Source organism: Phyllobates terribilis, unplaced genomic scaffold (genome assembly GCF_046119375.1).
Source record: "Phyllobates terribilis strain yellow unplaced genomic scaffold, ASM4611937v1 Scaffold_4__5_contigs__length_816908805, whole genome shotgun sequence".
NCBI lineage: Eukaryota > Metazoa > Chordata > Amphibia > Anura > Dendrobatidae > Phyllobates > Phyllobates terribilis.
Genome location: NW_027362764.1, coordinates 301,798,710 through 301,816,812, shown reverse-complemented (window position 1 = coordinate 301,816,812; position 18,103 = coordinate 301,798,710).

The following is an 18,103-nucleotide window of genomic DNA, read 5'->3' as shown; positions in this document are numbered from 1 at the left end:
GCATCTACCACTGAAAAAACATTTGGGCTTCTAGCTGTGTGTGGGACTTGTTCTATTAGTCCATCTATACTGACCTCCATCAGGTTGCAAATTGAATATAATATTTTTCTACATCTAGCTCTGAAAAAATATTTGGCCTTCTAGCAGTGTGTGGGACTTGTTCTATTAGTCCATCTATACTGACCTCCATCAGGTTGCAAATTGAATATAATATTTTTCTGCATTTAGCTCTGAAACAATATTTGGCCTTCTAGCAGTGTGTGGGACTTGTTCTATTAGTCCATCTATACTGACCTCCATCAGGTTGCAAATTGAATATAATTTTTTTCTGCATCTACCTCTGAAAAAATATTTGGGCTTCTAGCTGTGTGTGGGACTTGTTCTATTAGTCCATCTATACTGACCTCCATCAGGTTGCAAATTGAATATAATTTTTTTCTGCATCTAGCTCTGAAAAAATATTTGGCCTTCTAGCAGTGTGTGGGACTTGTTCTATTAGTCCATCTATACTGACCTCCATCAGGTTGCAAATTGAATATAATTTTTTTCTGCATCTACCTCTGAAAAAATATTTGGGTTCTAGCTGTGTGTGAGACTTGTTCTATTAGTCCATCTATACTGACCTCCATCAGGTTGGAACTGAATATAATTTTTTTCTGCATCTACCTCTGAAAAAATATTTGGGCTTCTAGCTGTGTGTGGGACTTGTTCTATTAGTCCATCTATACAGACCTCCATCAGGTTGCAAATTGAATATAATATTTTTCTGCATCTAGCTCTGAAAAAATATTTGGCCTTCTAGCAGTGTGTGGGACTTGTTCTATTAGTCCATCTATACTGACCTCCATCACGTTGCAAATTGAATATAATTTTTTTCTGCATCTAGCTCTGAAAAAATATTTGGGCTTCTAGCTGTGTGTGGGACTTCTTCTATTAGTCCATCTATACTGACCTCCATCAGGTTGCAAATTGAATATAATATTTTTCTGCATCTAGCTCTGAAAAAATATTTGGCCTTCTAGCAGTGTGTGGACGTGTTCTATTAGTCCATCTATACTGACCTCCATCAGGTTGCAAATTGAATATAGTATTTTTCTGCATCTAGCTCTGAAAAAATATTTGGCCTTCTAGCAGTGTGTGGGACTTGTTCTATTAGTCCATCTATACTGACCTCCATCAGGTTGCAAATTGAATATAATATTTTTCTGCATCTACCTCTGAAAAAATATTTGACCTTCTAGCAGTGTGTGGGACTTGTTCTATTAGTCCATCTATACTGACCTCCATCAGGTTGCAAATTGAATATAATTTTTTTCTGCATCTACCTCTGAAAGAATATTTGGCCTTCTAGCAGTGTGTGGGACTTGTTGTATTAGTCCATCTATACTGACCTCCATCAGGTTGCAAATTGAATATAATTTTTTTCTGCATCTAGCTCTGAAAAAATATTTGGCCTTCTAGCAGTGTGTGGGACTTGTTCTATTAGTCCATCTATACTGACCTCCATCAGGTTGCAAATTGAATATAATATTTTTCTGCATCTAGCTCTGAAAAAATATTTGGCCTTCTAGCAGTGTGTGGGACTTGTTCTATTAGTCCATCTATACTGAACTCCATCACGTTGCAAATTGAATATAATTTTTTTCTGCATCTAGCTCTGAAAAAATATTTGGGCTTCTAGCTGTGTGTGGGACTTGTTCTATTAGTCCATCTATACTGACCTCCATCAGGTTGCAAATTGAATATAATATTTTTCTGCATCTAGCTCTGAAAAAATATTTGGCCTTCTAGCAGTGTGTGGGACTTGTTCTATTAGTCCATCTATACTGACCTCCATCAGGTTGCAAATTGAGTATAGTATTTTTCTGCATCTAGCTCTGAAAAAATATTTGGCCTTCCAGCAGTGTGTGGGACTTGTTCTATTAGTCCATCTATACTGACCTCCATCAGGTTGCAAATTGAATATAATATTTTTCTGCATCTACCTCTGAAAAAATATTTGACCTTCTAGCAGTGTGTGCGACTTGTTCTATTAGTCCATCTATACTGACCTCCATCAGGTTGCAAATCGAATATAATATTTTTCTGCTTCTAGCTCTGAAAAAATATTTGGCCTTCTAGCAGTGTGTGGGACTTGTTCTATTAGTCCATCTATGCTGACCTCCATCAGGTTGCAAATTGAATATAATTTATTTCTGCATATAGCACTGAAAAAATATTTGGGCTTCTAGCTGTGTGTGGGACTTGTTCTATTAGTCCATCTATACTGACCTCCATCAGGTTGCAAACTGAATATAACTTTTTTCTGCAACTACCTCTGAAAAAATATTTGGGCTTCTAGCTGTGTGTGGGACTTGTTCTATTAGACCATCTATACTGACCTCCATCAGGTTGCAAATTGAATATAATATTTTTCTGCATCTAGCTCTGAAAAAATATTTGGCCTTCTAGCAGTGTGTGGGACTTGTTCTATTAGTCCATATATACTGACCTCCATCAGGTTGCAAATTGAATATAATATTTTTCTGCATCTAGCTCTGAAAAAATATTTGGGCTTCTAGCAGTGTGTGGGACTTGTTCTATTAGTCCATCTATACTGACCTCCATCAGGTTGCAAATTGAATATACTTTTTTTCTGCATCTAGCTCTGAAAAAATATTTGGCCTTCTAGCAGTGTGTGGGACTTGTTCCATTAGTCCATCTATACTAACCTCCATCAGGTTGCAAATTGAATATAATTTTTTTCTGCATCTAGCTCTGAAAAAATATTTGGCCTTCTAGCAGTGTGTGGGACTTGTTCTATTAGTCCATCTATACTGACCTCCATCAGGTTGCAAATTGAATTTAATTTTTTTCTGCATCTAGCTCTGAAAAAATATTTGGCCTTCTAGCAGTGTGTGGGACTTGTTCCATTAGTCCATCTATACTGACCTCCATCAGGTTGCAAATTGAATATAATATTTTTCTGCATCTAGCTCTGAAAAAATATTTGGCCTTCTAGCAGTGTGTGGGACTTGTTCTATTAGTCCATCTATACTGACCTCCATCAGGTTGCAAATTGAATATAATATTTTTCTGCATCTAGCTCTGAAAAAATATTTGGCCTTCTAGCAGTGTGTGGAACTTGTTCTATTAGTCCATCTATACTGACCTCCATCAGGTTGCAAATTGAATATAATTTTTTTCTGCATCTAGCTCTGAAAAAATATTTGGCCTTCTAGCAGTGTATGGGACTTGTTCCATTAGTCCATCTATACTGCCCTCCATCAGGTTGCAAATTGAATATAATTTTTTTCTGCATCTAGCTCTGAAAAAATATTTGGCCTTCTAGCAGTGTGTGGGACATGTTCTATTAGTCCATCTATACTGACCTCCATCAGGTTGCAAACTGAATATAAGTTTTTTTCTGCATCTACCTCTGAAAAAATATTTGGGCTTCTAGCTGTGTGTGGGACTTGTTCTATTAGTCCATCTATACTGACCTCCATCAGGTTGCAAATTGAATATAATATTTTTCTACATCTAGCTCTGAAAAAATATTTGGCCTTCTAGCAGTGTGTGGGACTTGTTCTATTAGTCCATCTATACTGACCTCCATCAGGTTGCAAATTGAATATAATATTTTTCTGCATTTAGCTCTGAAACAATATTTGGGCTTCTAGCAGTGTGTGGGACTTGTTCTATTAGTCCATCTATACTGACCTCCATCAGGTTGCAAATTGAATATAATTTTTTTCTGCATCTACCTCTGAAAAAATATTTGGGCTTCTAGCTGTGTGTGGGACTTGTTCTATTAGTCCATCTATACTGACCTCCATCAGGTTGCAAATTGAATATAATTTTTTTCTGCATCTAGGTCTGAAAAAATATTTGGCCTTCTAGCAGTGTGTGGGACTTGTTCTATTAGTCCATCTATACTGACCTCCATCAGGTTGCAAATTGAATATAATTTTTTTCTGCATCTACCTCTGAAAAAATATTTGGGTTCTAGCTGTGTGTGAGACTTGTTCTATTAGTCCATCTATACTAACCTCCATCAGGTTGCAAACTGAATATAATTTTTTTCTGCATCTAACCCAGACAATAGTTTTGGCCTAATACCACAGTTTGGCCACTCAGCTCTGCTCGGTTCCCATCCATTGTTTTTTTGTGCAAACAACTCCAGAGTTGTGAATTATTAACCACCAAAATGAGTGGAAAAAGGCCTGCTGCTGGTGGAAAGGGGAATAGGCGTGTTGGAAAGGGGAAAAAAGGTTGTGTCCGTGGAGTAGGTGTTAAAGCAACAGTAACATCTGCAGTAGAAAGACCATCTTCCAGCAAAACTAAAATGTCTACTTCTTTTAGCGGACAATGTGATAAGATCCCTTTCTTACGGCCACGCCAATCACTACAAATTCCATATGAGGCACAAAAACAGCAGGTGCTTCAACGGATATCAAGTGCTCCTTTAGGTGGGCTCTCCTCCACATCAACTTCTACATCACAAATACTCCAGTCCTCAGAGGTGTCACCCCAATCTTACTTGCTTCCTCACAGCTCACAAATCTCCAGCTGCCCGTCTGAGTATGAGGTAGAACAGATGGTTGAGTCTGCAGAGCTGTTTACTCATACTATAGCCTGGGAATCAGAGGTCGGCTCCAGCACTTCTGTGAATCCAGACGAGGAAATGATCTGCACTGATGCCCAGAATCTTTATGAGTCGGATCCAGGACCAGACGCAGAAGGTTCTGACCATAATGTAGACCCTCATTCCCAAACTGTAACTCCTGTTGGTGGAGACAATGAGGAAGACGATGATGAGACTCAAATACCTGATTGGAGCGACAACTTTAGTTTTTTGTCAGGGCAGGAACAGGTTGTCTCTGAGGACGACGGGTGTGATAACACACAGGGTGATGATGATGAGGTTGGAGATCCCACTTACTGTCAACCCACAGTCAGCCAAGAGATGAGGTCAGCAGAGGAGGTGGAGGAGGATGCTAGTGACGACGAGGTCAGGTTGCGCCTTCCTGGACAGAGACGTAGTACTGGAAGCACGTCAACAACTGCATCCTCAAACACAACTCTGCCTCTGACCACAAGTCGTGGTGGCTCTTCAGGTCGCATGGGTGCTAAGCCTTGCATAGCCTGGGCATTTTTTCATATCGATAGAGATGACCCAACTCGTGTTATCTGTAACATTTGTCAACAAAAGCTAGGTAGAGGCCAAAAATACATAGTTTGAGAACTTCATGCATGAACTGGCACATGGACATGAAGCATAAGTTGCAGTGGGAAGCTCAGTGTGCTACAATGCGGCCTAGCCGGCCGGGCCAATCACCATCTGCCCCATCTTGTGCATCTGCGGCCTCTTCATCCTCTGTGACTGGGGGGACAGCAGTCACACCTCTTTTGGGACGCAGACCTGCCACCTCTTTACCCGCAACAGCCAGCGTGATTGGCAGGTCATCATTTTCTTTGGAGGTGGTAACACCAGCTGGTGTTGAGCGCTGTCCGACATCAATAGCACAACCTTTGGATCAAGGCAACCTAACATGTCCGCCTGCATCTTCCTCACAGACCGGCAGTTTGCCGGGGACACCCTTATCAACCCCGTCTAAGCACAACAGCCAGCCCTCAGTCCCTCAGATGTGGACAAGTAAAAGACCATTTCCTCCTAGCCATGAGAAAGCTAAGAGGTTGAATTTCACCATCTGCAAGCTCTTGGCTACAGAAATGATGCCTTTCCGCCTGGTGGACACAGAAGATTTTCGAGACCTTATGTCCATCGCAGTGCCCCAGTACCAGATGCCCAGTCGGCACTACTTCTCAAAGAAAGGTGTGCCTGCGCTCAACCAGCATGTCGCACACAACATCACCGCTTCTTTGAGAAACTCTGTGTGTGACAAGGTGCATTTCACCACAGACACTTGGACGAGTAGGCATGGACAGGGGCGTTACATGTCGCTGACTGGGCACTGGGTAACTATGGTGACAGCAGGACAAGGGGCTGCTGTCCAAGTCTTGCCGTCCCCACGAGTTGTGCGTCAATCCTCTTTATGTCAAAGTTCCTCCACTGCTTCTGCCTCCTCAACCTCCTCTCGGCCCTCCACCTGCACCCAAAGCCTGTCTGGTCATGCCACAAGCTTTCTAACTGCGCAGAAGGGATCCTGCACACCTCCTTACTATGCTGGCAGTAGGGCTCAACGTCATCAGGCGGTTTTTACTTTGAAATGTCTGGGAAATGTGAGTCACACAGCTGAGGAGTTGTGGTCAGCTCTGGAGAACCAATTTCATGAATGGTTGTCTCCACTGGACCTGAAACCAGGGAAGGCCGTGTGCGACGATGCTGCAAACCTGGGTGCGGCCCTTCGCCGGGGCAATGTCACACACGTGCCTTGTATGGCTCACGTGTTGAACCTGGTTGTCCAGCAATTTTTAGCCCACTATCCCGGACAAGATGGCCTTCTGCAGAGGGCACGGTCGCTGTGTGCTCACTTCCGCCGTTCGCATCCCGCAGCTCAGCAACTTACATCTCTACAGAAGTCGTTGGGCCTGCCACTTCACCGGCTAAAATGCGATGTGCCTACCCGGTGGAATTCAACTCTGCACATGTTGCAGTGACTGTGGCAGCACCGACAAGCCCTGGTGCAATACGTTCTGACGTATAGCCTGGGCCAACGGGATCCAGAGGTGGGGCAAATCACGCTGGAGGAGTGGTCTCAGATCAGGGACCTATGCACCCTTCTGCACAGTTTTGAAATGGAGATGAAGATGTTTAGTGCTGACGATGCCATTATCAGCATGACTATTCCGGTGATTTACATGCTGGAGCACATGTTAAACAGAATTCGGAGTCAGGTGGTGGCACAAGAGGAGGTGGAGGAAGTAGAGGAGGAGTTGTATGCTTCTGCACAGTTTTGAAATGGCGATGAAGATGTTTAGTGCTGACGATGCCATTATCAGCATGACTATTCCGGTGATTTACATGCTGGAGCACATGTTAAACAGAATTCGGAGTCAGGTGGTGGCACAAGAGGAGGTGGAGGAAGTAGAGGAGGAGTTGTATGCTTAAGGGCTAACATCTGCAAGGTCCAGACGGTCGGCAGCACCAAGGCGGCAGGCATGTGAGGGTGGGGGAGATGGTTTTACCAGGGCGCATGGTAGCAGCCAAACTAGTGAGGAAGGTGCAGGAGCCCAGGAAGAAGTGGAGGACGAACTGATGGAAGACTCATCAGATGAGGGAGACCTTGATCACATTTCTGTTGTGCGAGGTGGGAGGGAGAGGACAGAGGAAGGAAGCATGATTGTTACTTCGCCTTCAACACAACAGGGACTTGGTGCTCCTGGGTGCGCAAGACACATGAGTGCCTTCTTACTGCACTACCTGCAACATGACCCTCGAATTGGGAGAATTAGAAATAATCCTGACTACTGGGTTGCCACACTGTTAGATCCCCGGTACAAAAGTAAATTTGCAGAAATTATTCCTGCCATAGAAAGGGATGCACGCGTGCAGGAGTATCAGCAGTAGAGATGAGCGTTGTTCTACTCGAACTGTTCGCCAATCTCAAATTCGAGCTGTTTTGGGCGGTGTTCGAGCCGTTCGGCGAACACGAACAATTTGAGAAAAATTCGGCTGTTCGAGGTTATGTTCGATAACTGTTCGTGCACCAAAATCATAACTGGATTTTTTCTCAGTAATGATGAAAATTAATGTTAATACGCAGTTTGAGTGTACAGCGGGGTGGGGGGAGGGGCAGGGGATGGATCTCTGCAGGAACAATGAAGATCTCCATTTTTTTTTTCTCTTTCCCGCATTTACAGTGGGGAGGTGCAATCTGTCAGCCTATCAGCAGCGCACACACGGAGCGAAGTGCTTTTTTTCACACAAGCAAGGGCATGTGTCATTGGCAGTGTATGTCACATGTCCTTGCCCTATAAGACCAAGCCATTTTCCCCGTCGCCACCATTTTCTCACTGCTGCAGCTGCGTGTTAGACGGCACCGCTGTTGCTGTGTGCGCTATACCTTGTTAATTTCAAGCCAATTTTCGCACAAATCTACAGATAGCTTGGGAGTAGGGAATAGTTGTGATTGCAGTCCTTTTAAGGACTAGGTTACAGCATTTCCTACGACTTTTATCAGGCAGGTCTGTGCTCTTAAATAGATAGATTGTGGGAGTAAAGACTAATTGTAATTGGAGTCCTTTTCAGGACTAAGTTACATCAGTTCCTATCAGTGTTTGCCAGGCAGGTCTGTGCCAGTGCTGTGCAAGTTTTTTTCACAGCATTTGGCTGAAACTAGCAAAGCTAATCCTTTTTGGCCTATTGCAGAGTGTGTTACTCAGTGGAGTAGCCTATCTGTGTTGCAAGATATACCACCTGTGTATAGAATACCAATTTTTTTACTGCACCTAGTGAAGTAAAATCTTTTGGGCATAGCATCATTCTATTAGTCCATCTATACTGACCTCCATCAGGTTGCAAATTGAATATATTTTTTTTCTGCATCTAGCTCTGAAAAAATATTGGGCTTCTAGCTGTGTGTGGGACTTGTTGTATTAGTCCATCTATACTGACCTCCATCAGGTTGCAAACTGAATATATTTTTTTCTGCATCTACCTCTGAAAAAATATTGGGCTTCTAGCTGTGTGTGGGACTTGTTCTATTAATCCATCTATACAGACCTCCATCAGGTTGCAAACTGAATATATTTTTTTCTGCATCTACCTCTGAAAAAATTTTGGGCTTCTAGCTGTGTGTGGGACTTGTTGTATTAATCCATCTATACTGACCTCCATCAGGTTGCAAACTGAATATATTTTTTTCTGCATCTACCTCTGAAAAAATATTGGGCTTCTAGCTGTGTGTGGGACTTGTTCTATTAATCCATCTATACAGACCTCCATCAGGTTGCAAACTGAATATATTTTTTTCTGCATCTACCTCTGAAAAAATATTGGGCTTCTAGCTGTGTGTGGGACTTGTTGTATTAGTCCATCTATACTGACCTCCATCAGGTTGCAAACTGAATATATTTTTTTCTGCATCTACCTCTGAAAAAATATTGGGATTCTAGCTGTGTGTGGGACTTGTTCTATTAATCCATCTATACAGACCTCCATCAGGTTGCAAACTGAATATATTTTTTTCTGCATCTACCTCTGAAAAAATATGTGGCCTTCTAGCAGTGTGTGGGACTTTCTCTATTAGTCCATCTATACTGACCTCCATCAGGTTGCAAACTGAATATAATTTTTTTCTGCATCTAGCTCTGAAAAAATATTTGGCCTTCTAGCAGTGTGTGGGACTTTCTCTATTAGTCCATCTATACTGACCTCCATCAGGTTGCAAATTAAAAATAATTTTTATCTGCATCTACAGTACCTCTGAAAAAATATTTGGGCTTCTAGCTGTGTGTGGGACTTGTTCTATTAGTCCATCTATACTGACCTCCATCAGGTTGCAAATTGAATATAATTTTTATCTGCATCTAGCTCTGAAAAAATATTTGGCCTTCTAGCAGTGTGTGGGACTTTCTCTATTAGTCCATCTATACTGACCTCCATCAGGTTGCAAATTGAATATAATATTTATCTGCATCTAGCTCTGAAAAAATATTTGGCCTTCTAGCAGTGTGTGGGACTTTCTCTATTAGTCCATCTATACTGACCTCCATCAGGTTGCAAATTAAAAATAATTTTTATCTGCATCTACCTCTGAAAAAATATTTGGGCTTCTAGCTGTGTGTGGGACTTGTTCTATTACTCCATCTATACTGACCTCCATCAGGTTGCAAACTGAATATATTTTTTTCTGCATCTACCTCTGAAAAAATATTGGGCTTCTAGCTGTGTGTGGGACTTGTTGTATTAGTCCATCTATACTGACCTCCATCAGGTTGCAAATTAAAAATAATTTTTATCTGCATCTACAGTACCTCTGAAAAAATATTTGGGCTTCTAGCTGTGTGTGGGACTTGTTCTATTAGTCCATTTATACTGACCTCCATCAGGTTGCAAATTGAATATAATTTTTATCTGCATCTAGCGCTGAAAAAATATTTGGCCTTCTAGCAGTGTGTGGGACTTTCTCTATTAGTCCATCTATACTGACCTCCATCAGGTTGCAAATTAAAAATAATTTTTATCTGCATCTAGCTCTGAAAAAATATTTGGCCTTCTAGCAGTGTGTGGGACTTTCTCTATTAGTCCATCTATACTGACCTCCATCAGGTTGCAAATTAAAAATAATTTTTATCTGCATCTACCTCTGAAAAAATATTTGGGCTTCTAGCTGTGTGTGGGACTTGTTCTATTAATCCATCTATACAGACCTCCATCAGGTTGCAAACTGAATATAATTTTTTTCTGCATCTAGCTCTGAAAAAATATTTGGCCTTCTAGCAGTGTGTGGGACTTGTTCTATTAGTCCACCTATACTGACCTCCATCAGGTTGCAAATTCAAAATAATTTTTTGTCTGCATCTAGCTCTGAAAAAATATTTGGCCTTCTAGCAGTGTGTGGGACTTTCTCTATTAGTCCATCTATACTGACCTCCATCAGGTTGCAAACTGAATATATTTTTTTTGTGCATCTACCTCTGAAAAAATATTGGGCTTGTAGCTGTGTGTGGGACTTGTTCTATTAATCCATCTATACAGACCTCCATCAGGTTGCAAACTGAATAAAAAAAATTTCTGCATCTACCTCTGAAAAAATATTTGGGCTTCTAGCTGTGTGTGGGACTTGTTCTATTAGTCCATCTATACTGACCTCCATCAGGTTGCAAATTGAATATAATTTTTTTCTGCATCTAACCCAGCCAATAGTTTTGGCCTAATACCACAGTTTGGCCACTCAGCTCTGCTCGGTTCCCATCCATTGTTTTTTTGTGCAAACAACTCCAGAGTTGTGAATTAGTTAACCACCAAAATGAGTGGAAAAAGGCCTGCTGCTGGTGGAAAGGGGAATAGGCGTGTTGGGAAGGGGAAAAAAGGTTGTGTCTGTGGGGTAGGTGTTAAAGCAACAGTAACATCTGCAGAAGAAAGACCATCTTCCAGCCAAACTAAAATGTCTACTTCTTTTAGCGAACAATGTGATAAGATCCCTTTCTTACGGCCACGCCAATCGCTACAAATTCCAGATGAGGCACAAAAACAGCAGGTGCTTCAACGGATATCAAGTGCTCCTTTAAGTGGGCTCTCCTCCACATCAACTTCAACATCACAAATACTCCAGTCCTCAAAGGTGTCACCCCAATCGCACTTGCTTCCTTACAGCTCCCAAATCTCCAGCTGCCCGTCTGAGTATGAGGTAGAACAGATGGTTGAGTCTGCAGAGCTGTTTACTCATACTATAGCCTGGGAATCAGAGGTCGACTCCAGCGCTTCTGTGAATCCAGATGAGGAAATGATCTGCACTGATGCCCAGAATCTTTATGAGTCGGATCCAGGACCAGACGCAGAAGGTTCTGACCATAATGTAGACCCTCATTCCCAAACTGTAACTCCTGTTGGTGGAGACAATGAGGAAGACGATGATAAGACTCAAATACCTGATTGGAGCGACAACTTTAGTTTTTTGTCAGGGCAGGAACAGGTTGGCTCTGAGGACGACGGGTGTGATAACGCACAGGGTGATGATGATGAGGTTGGAGATCCCACTTACTGTCAACCCACAGTCAGCCAAGAGATGAGGTCAGCAGAGGAGGTGGAGGAAGATGCTAGTGACGACGAGGTCAGGTTGCGCCTTCCTGGACAGAGACGTAGTACTGGAAGCACGTCAACAACTGCATCCTCAAACACAACTCTGCCTCTCACCACAAGTCGTGGTGGCTCTTCAGGTCGCATGGGTGCTAAGCCTTGCATAGCCTGGGCATTTTTTCAGATCGATAAAGATGACCCAACTCGTGTTATCTGTAACATTTGTCAGCAAAAGCTAAGTAGAGGCCAAAAAATACATAGTTTGAGTACTTCATGCATGAACCGGCACATGGACATGAAGCATAAGTTGCAGTGGGAAGCTCAGTGTGCTACAATGCGGCCTAGCCGGCCGGGCCAACCACCGTCTGCCATATCTTGTGCATCCGCGGCCTCTTCATCCTCTGTTACTGGGGGGACAGCAGTCACACCTGTTTTGGGGCGCAGACCTGCCACCTCTTTACCCGCAACAGCCAGCGTGATTGGCAGGTCATCATTTTCTTTGGAGGTGGTAACACCAGCTGGTGTTGAGCGCTGTCCGACATCGATAGCACCACCTTTGGATCAAGGCAACCTAACATGTCCGCCTGCTTCTTCCTCACAGACCGGCAGTTTGCCGGGGACACCCTTATCAACCCCGTCTAAGCACAATAGCCAGCCCTCGGTCCCTCAGATGTGGACAAGTAAAAGACCATTTCCTCCTAGCCATGAGAAAGCTAAGAGGTTGAATTTCACCATCTGCAAGCTCTTGGCTACAGAAATGCTGCCTTTCCGCCTGGTGGACACAGAGGATTTTCGAGACCTTATGTCCGTCGCAGTGCCCCAGTACCAGATGCCCAGTCGGCACTACTTCTCAAAGAAAGGTGTGCCTGCGCTCCACCAGCATGTCGCACACAACATCACCGCTTCTTTGAGAAACTCTGTGTGTGACAGGGTGCATTTCACCACAGACACTTGGACGAGTAGGCATGGACAGGGGCGTTACATGTCGCTGACTGGGCACTGGGTAACTATGGTGACAGCAGGACAAGGGGCTGCTGTCCAAGTCTTGCCGTCCCCACGAGTTGTGCGTCAATCCTCTTTATGTCAAAGTTCCTCCACTGCTTCTGCCTCCTCAACCTCCTCTCGGTCTTCCACCTGCACCCAAAGCCTGTCTGGTCATGCCACAAGCTTTCTAACTGCGCAGAAGGGATCCTGCACACCTCCTTACTATGCTGGCAGTAGGGCTCAACGTCATCAGGCGGTTTTTACATTGAAATGTCTAGGAAATGTGAGTCACACTGCTGAGGAGTTGTGGTCAGCTCTGGAGAACCAATTTCATGAATGGTTGTCTCCACTGGACCTGAAACCAGGGAAGGCCGTGTGCGACAATGCTGCAAACCTGGGTGCGGCCCTTCGCCGGGGCAATGTCACACACGTGCCTTGTATGGCTCACGTGTTGAACCTGGTTGTCCAGCAATTTTTAGCCCACTATTCCAGACTAGATGGCCTTCTGCAGAGGGCACGGTCGCTGTGTGCTCACTTCCGTCGTTCGCATCCCGCAGCTCAGCGACTTACATCTCTACAGAAGTCGTTGGGCCTGCCACTTCACCGGCTAAAATGCGATGTGCCTACCCGGTGGAATTCAACTCTGCACATGTTGCAGCGACTGTGGTAGCACCGACAAGCCCTGGTGCAATACGTTCTGACGTATAGCCTGGGCCAACGAGATCCAGAGGTGGGGCAAATCACGCTGGAGGAGTGGTCTCAGATCAGGGACCTATGCACCCTTCTGCACAGTTTTGAAATGGCGACGAAGATGTTTAGTGCTGACGATGCCATTATCAGCATGACTATTCCGGTGATTTACATGCTGGAGCACATGTTAAACAGAATTCGGAGTCAGGTGGTGGCACAAGAGGAGGTGGAGGAAGTAGAGGAGGAGGAGTTGTATGCGGAAGGGCTAACATCTGCAAGGTCCAGACGGTCGGCAGCACCAAGGCGGCAGGCATGTGAGGGTGGGGGAGATGGTTTTACCAGGGCACATGGTAGCAGCCAAACTAGTGAGGAAGGTGCAGGAACTTGGTGCTCCTGGATGCGCAACACACATGAGTGCCTTCTTGCTGCACTACCTGCAACATGACCCTCGAATTGTGAGAATTAGAAATAATCCTGACTACTGGGTTGCCACACTGTTAGATCCCCGGTACAAAAGTAAATTTGCAGAAATTATTCCTGCCATAGAAAGGGATGCACGCATGCAGGAGTATCAGCAGTAGAGATGAGCGTTGTTCTACTCGAACTGTTCGCCAATCTCAAATTCGAGCTGTTTTGGGTGGTGTTCGAGCCGTTCGGCGAACACGAACAATTTGAGAAAAATTCGGCTGTTCGAGGTTATGTTCGATAACTGTTCGTGCACCAAAATCATAAATGGATTTTTTCTCAGAAATGATGAAAATTAATGTTAATACGCAGTTTGAGTGTACAGCGGGGTGGGGGGAGGGGCAGGGGATGGATCTCTGCAGGAACAATGAAGATCTCCATTTTTTTTTTCTCTTTCCCGCATTTACAGTAGGGAGGTGCAATCTGTCAGCCTATCAGCAGCGCACACACGGAGCGAAGTGCTTTTTTTCACACAAGCAAGGGCATGTGTCATTGGCAGTGTATGTCACATGTCCTTGCCGTATAAGACCAAGCCATTTTACCCGTCGCCACCATTTTCTCACTGCTGCAGCTGCGTGTTAGACGGCACCGCTGTTGCTGTGTGCGCTATACCTTGTTAATTTCAAGCCAATTTTCGCACAAATCTACAGATAGCTTGGGAGTAGGGAATAGTTGTGATTGCAGTCCTTTTAAGGACTAGGTTACAGCATTTCCTACGACTTTTATCAGGCAGGTCTGTGCTCTTAAATAGATAGATTGTGGGAGTAAAGACTAATTGTAATTGGAGTCCTTTTCAGGACTAAGTTACATCAGTTAGTATCAGTTTTTGCCAGGCAGGTCTGTGCCATTGCTGTGCAAGTTTTTTTCACAGCATTTGGCTGAATCTAGCAAAGCTAATCCTTTTTGGCCTATTGCAGAGTGTGTTAGTCAGTGGAGTAGCCTATCTGTGTTGCAAGATATACCACCTGTGTATAGAATACCAATTTTTTTACTGCACCTAGTGAACTAAAATCTTTTGGGGATAGCATCATTCTATTAGTCCATCTATACTGACCTCCATCAGGTTGCAAATTGAATATAATTTTTTTCTGCATCTAGCTCTGAAAAAATATTGGGCTTCTAGCTGTGTGTGGGACTTGCTGTATTAGTCCATCTATACTGACCTCCATCAGGTTGCAAACTGAATATATTTTTTTCTGCATCTACCTCTGAAAAAATATTGGGCTTCTGGCTGTGTGTGGGACTTGTTCTATTAATCCATCTATACAGACCTCCATCAGGTTGCAAACTGAATATATTTTTTTCTGCATCTACCTCTGAAAAAATATTGGGCTTCTAGCTGTGTGTGGGACTTGTTGTATTAGTCCATCTATACTGACCTCCATCAGGTTGCAAACTGAATGTATTTTTTTCTGCATCTACCTCTGAAAAAATATTGGGCTTCCAGCTGTGTGTGGGACTTGTTCTATTAATCCATCTATACAGACCTCCATCAGGTTGCAAACTGAATATATTTTTTTCTGCATCTACCTCTGAAAAAATATTGGGCTTCTAGCTGTGTGTGGGACTTGTTGTATTAGTCCATCTATACTGACCTCCATCAGGTTGCAAACTGAATATATTTTTTCTGCATCTACCTCTGAAAAAATATTGGGCTTCTAGTTGTGTGTGGGACTTGCTCTATTAATCCATCTATACAGACCTCCATCAGGTTGCAAACTGAATATATTTTTTTCTGCATCTACCTCTGAAAAAATATGTGGCCTTCTAGCAGTGTGTGGGACTTTCTCTATTAGTCCATCTATACTGACCTCCATCAGGTTGCAAACTGAATATAATTTTTTTCTGCATCTAGCTCTGAAAAAATATTTGGCCTTCTAGCAGTGTGTGGGACTTTCTCTATTAGTCCATCTATACTGACCTCCATCAGGTTGCAAATTAAAAATATTTTTTATCTGCATCTACAGTACCTCTGAAAAAATATTTGGGCTTCTAGCTGTGTGTGGGACTTGTTCTATTAGTCCATCTATACTGACCTCCATCAGGTTGCAAATTAAATATAATTTTTATCTGCATCTAGCTCTGAAAAAATATTTGGCCTTCTAGCAGTGTGTGGGACTTTCTCTATTAGTCCATCTATACTGACCTCCATCAGGTTGCAAATTGAATATAATTTTTATCTGCATCTAGCTCTGAAAAAATATTTGGCCTTCTAGCAGTGTGTGGGACTTTCTCTATTAGTCCATCTATACTGACCTCCATCAGGTTGCAAATTAAAAATAATTTTTATCTGCATCTACCTGTGAAAAAATATTTGGGCTTCTAGCTGTGTGTGGGACTTGTTCTATTACTCCATCTATACTGACCTCCATCAGGTTGCAAACTGAATATATTTTTTTCTGCATCTACCTCTGAAAAAATATTGGGCTTCTAGCTGTGTGTGGGACTTGTTGTATTAGTCCATCTATACTGACCTCCATCAGGTTGCAAATTAAAAATAATTTTTATCTGCATCTACAGTACCTCTGAAAAAATATTTGGGCTTCTAGCTGTGTGTGGGACTTGTTCTATTAGTCCATCTATACTGACCTCCATCAGGTTGCAAATTGAATATAATTTTTATCTGCATCTAGCTCTGAAAAAATATTTGGCCTTCTAGCAGTGTGTGGGACTTTCTCTATTAGTCCATCTATACTGACCTCCATCAGGTTGCAAATTAAAAATAATTTTTATCTGCATCTAGCTCTGAAAAAATATTTGGCCTTCTAGCAGTGTGTGGGACTTTCTCTATTAGTCCATCTATACTGACCTCCATCAGGTTGCAAATTAAAAATAATTTTTATCTGCATCTACCTCTGAAAAAATATTTGGGCTTCTAGCTATGTGTGGGACTTGTTCTATTAATCCATCTATACAGACCTCCATCACGTTGCAAACTGAATATAATTTTTTTCTGCATCTAGCTCTGAAAAAATATTTGGCCTTCTAACAGTGTGTGGGACTTGTTCTATTAGTCCACCTATACTGACCTCCATCAGGTTGCAAATTCAAAATAATTTTTTGTCTGCATCTAGCTCTGAAAAAATATTTGGCCTTCTAGCAGTGTGTGGGACTTTCTCTATTAGTCCATCTATACTGACCTCCATCAGGTTGCAAACTGAATATATTTTTTTTCTGCATCTAACCCAGCCAATAGTTTTGGCCTAATACCACAGTTTGGCCACTCAGCTCTGCTCGGTTTCCATCCATTGTTTTTTTGTGCAAACAACTCCAGAGTTGTGAATTAGTTAACCACCAAAATGAGTGGAAAAAGGCCTGCTGCTGGTGGAAAGGGGAATAGGCGTGTTGGGAAGGGGAAAAAAGGTTGTGTCCGTGGGGTAGTTGTTAAAGCAACAGTAACATCTGCAGAAGAAAGACCATCTTCCAGCCAAACTAAAATGTCTACTTCTTTTAGCGGACAATGTGATAAGATCCCTTTCTTACGGCCACGCCAATCGCTACAAATTCCAGATGAGGCACAAAAACAGCAGGTGCTTCAACGGATATCAAGTGCTCCTTTAAGTGGGCTCTCCTCCACATCAACTTCAACATCACAAATACTCCAGTCCTCAAAGGTGTCACCCCAATCGCACTTGCTTCCTTACAGCTCCCAAATCTCCAGCTGCCCGTCTGAGTATGAGGTAGAACAGATGGTTGAGTCTGCAGAGCTGTTTACTCATACTATAGCCTGGGAATCAGAGGTCGACTCCAGCGCTTCTGTGAATCCAGATGAGGAAATGATCTGCACTGATGCCCAGAATCTTTATGAGTCGGATCCAGGACCAGACGCAGAAGGTTCTGACCATAATGTAGACCCTCATTCCCAAACTGTAACTCCTGTTGGTGGAGACAATGAGGAAGACGATGATAAGACTCAAATACCTGATTGGAGCGACAACTTTAGTTTTTTGTCAGGGCAGGAACAGGTTGGCTCTGAGGACGACGGGTGTGATAACGCACAGGGTGATGATGATGAGGTTGGAGATCCCACTTACTGTCAACCCACAGTCAGCCAAGAGATGAGGTCAGCAGAGGAGGTGGAGGAAGATGCTAGTGACGACGAGGTCAGGTTGCGCCTTCCTGGACAGAGACGTAGTACTGGAAGCACGTCAACAACTGCATCCTCAAACACAACTCTGCCTCTCACCACAAGTCGTGGTGGCTCTTCAGGTCGCATGGGTGCTAAGCCTTGCATAGCCTGGGCATTTTTTCAGATCGATAAAGATGACCCAACTCGTG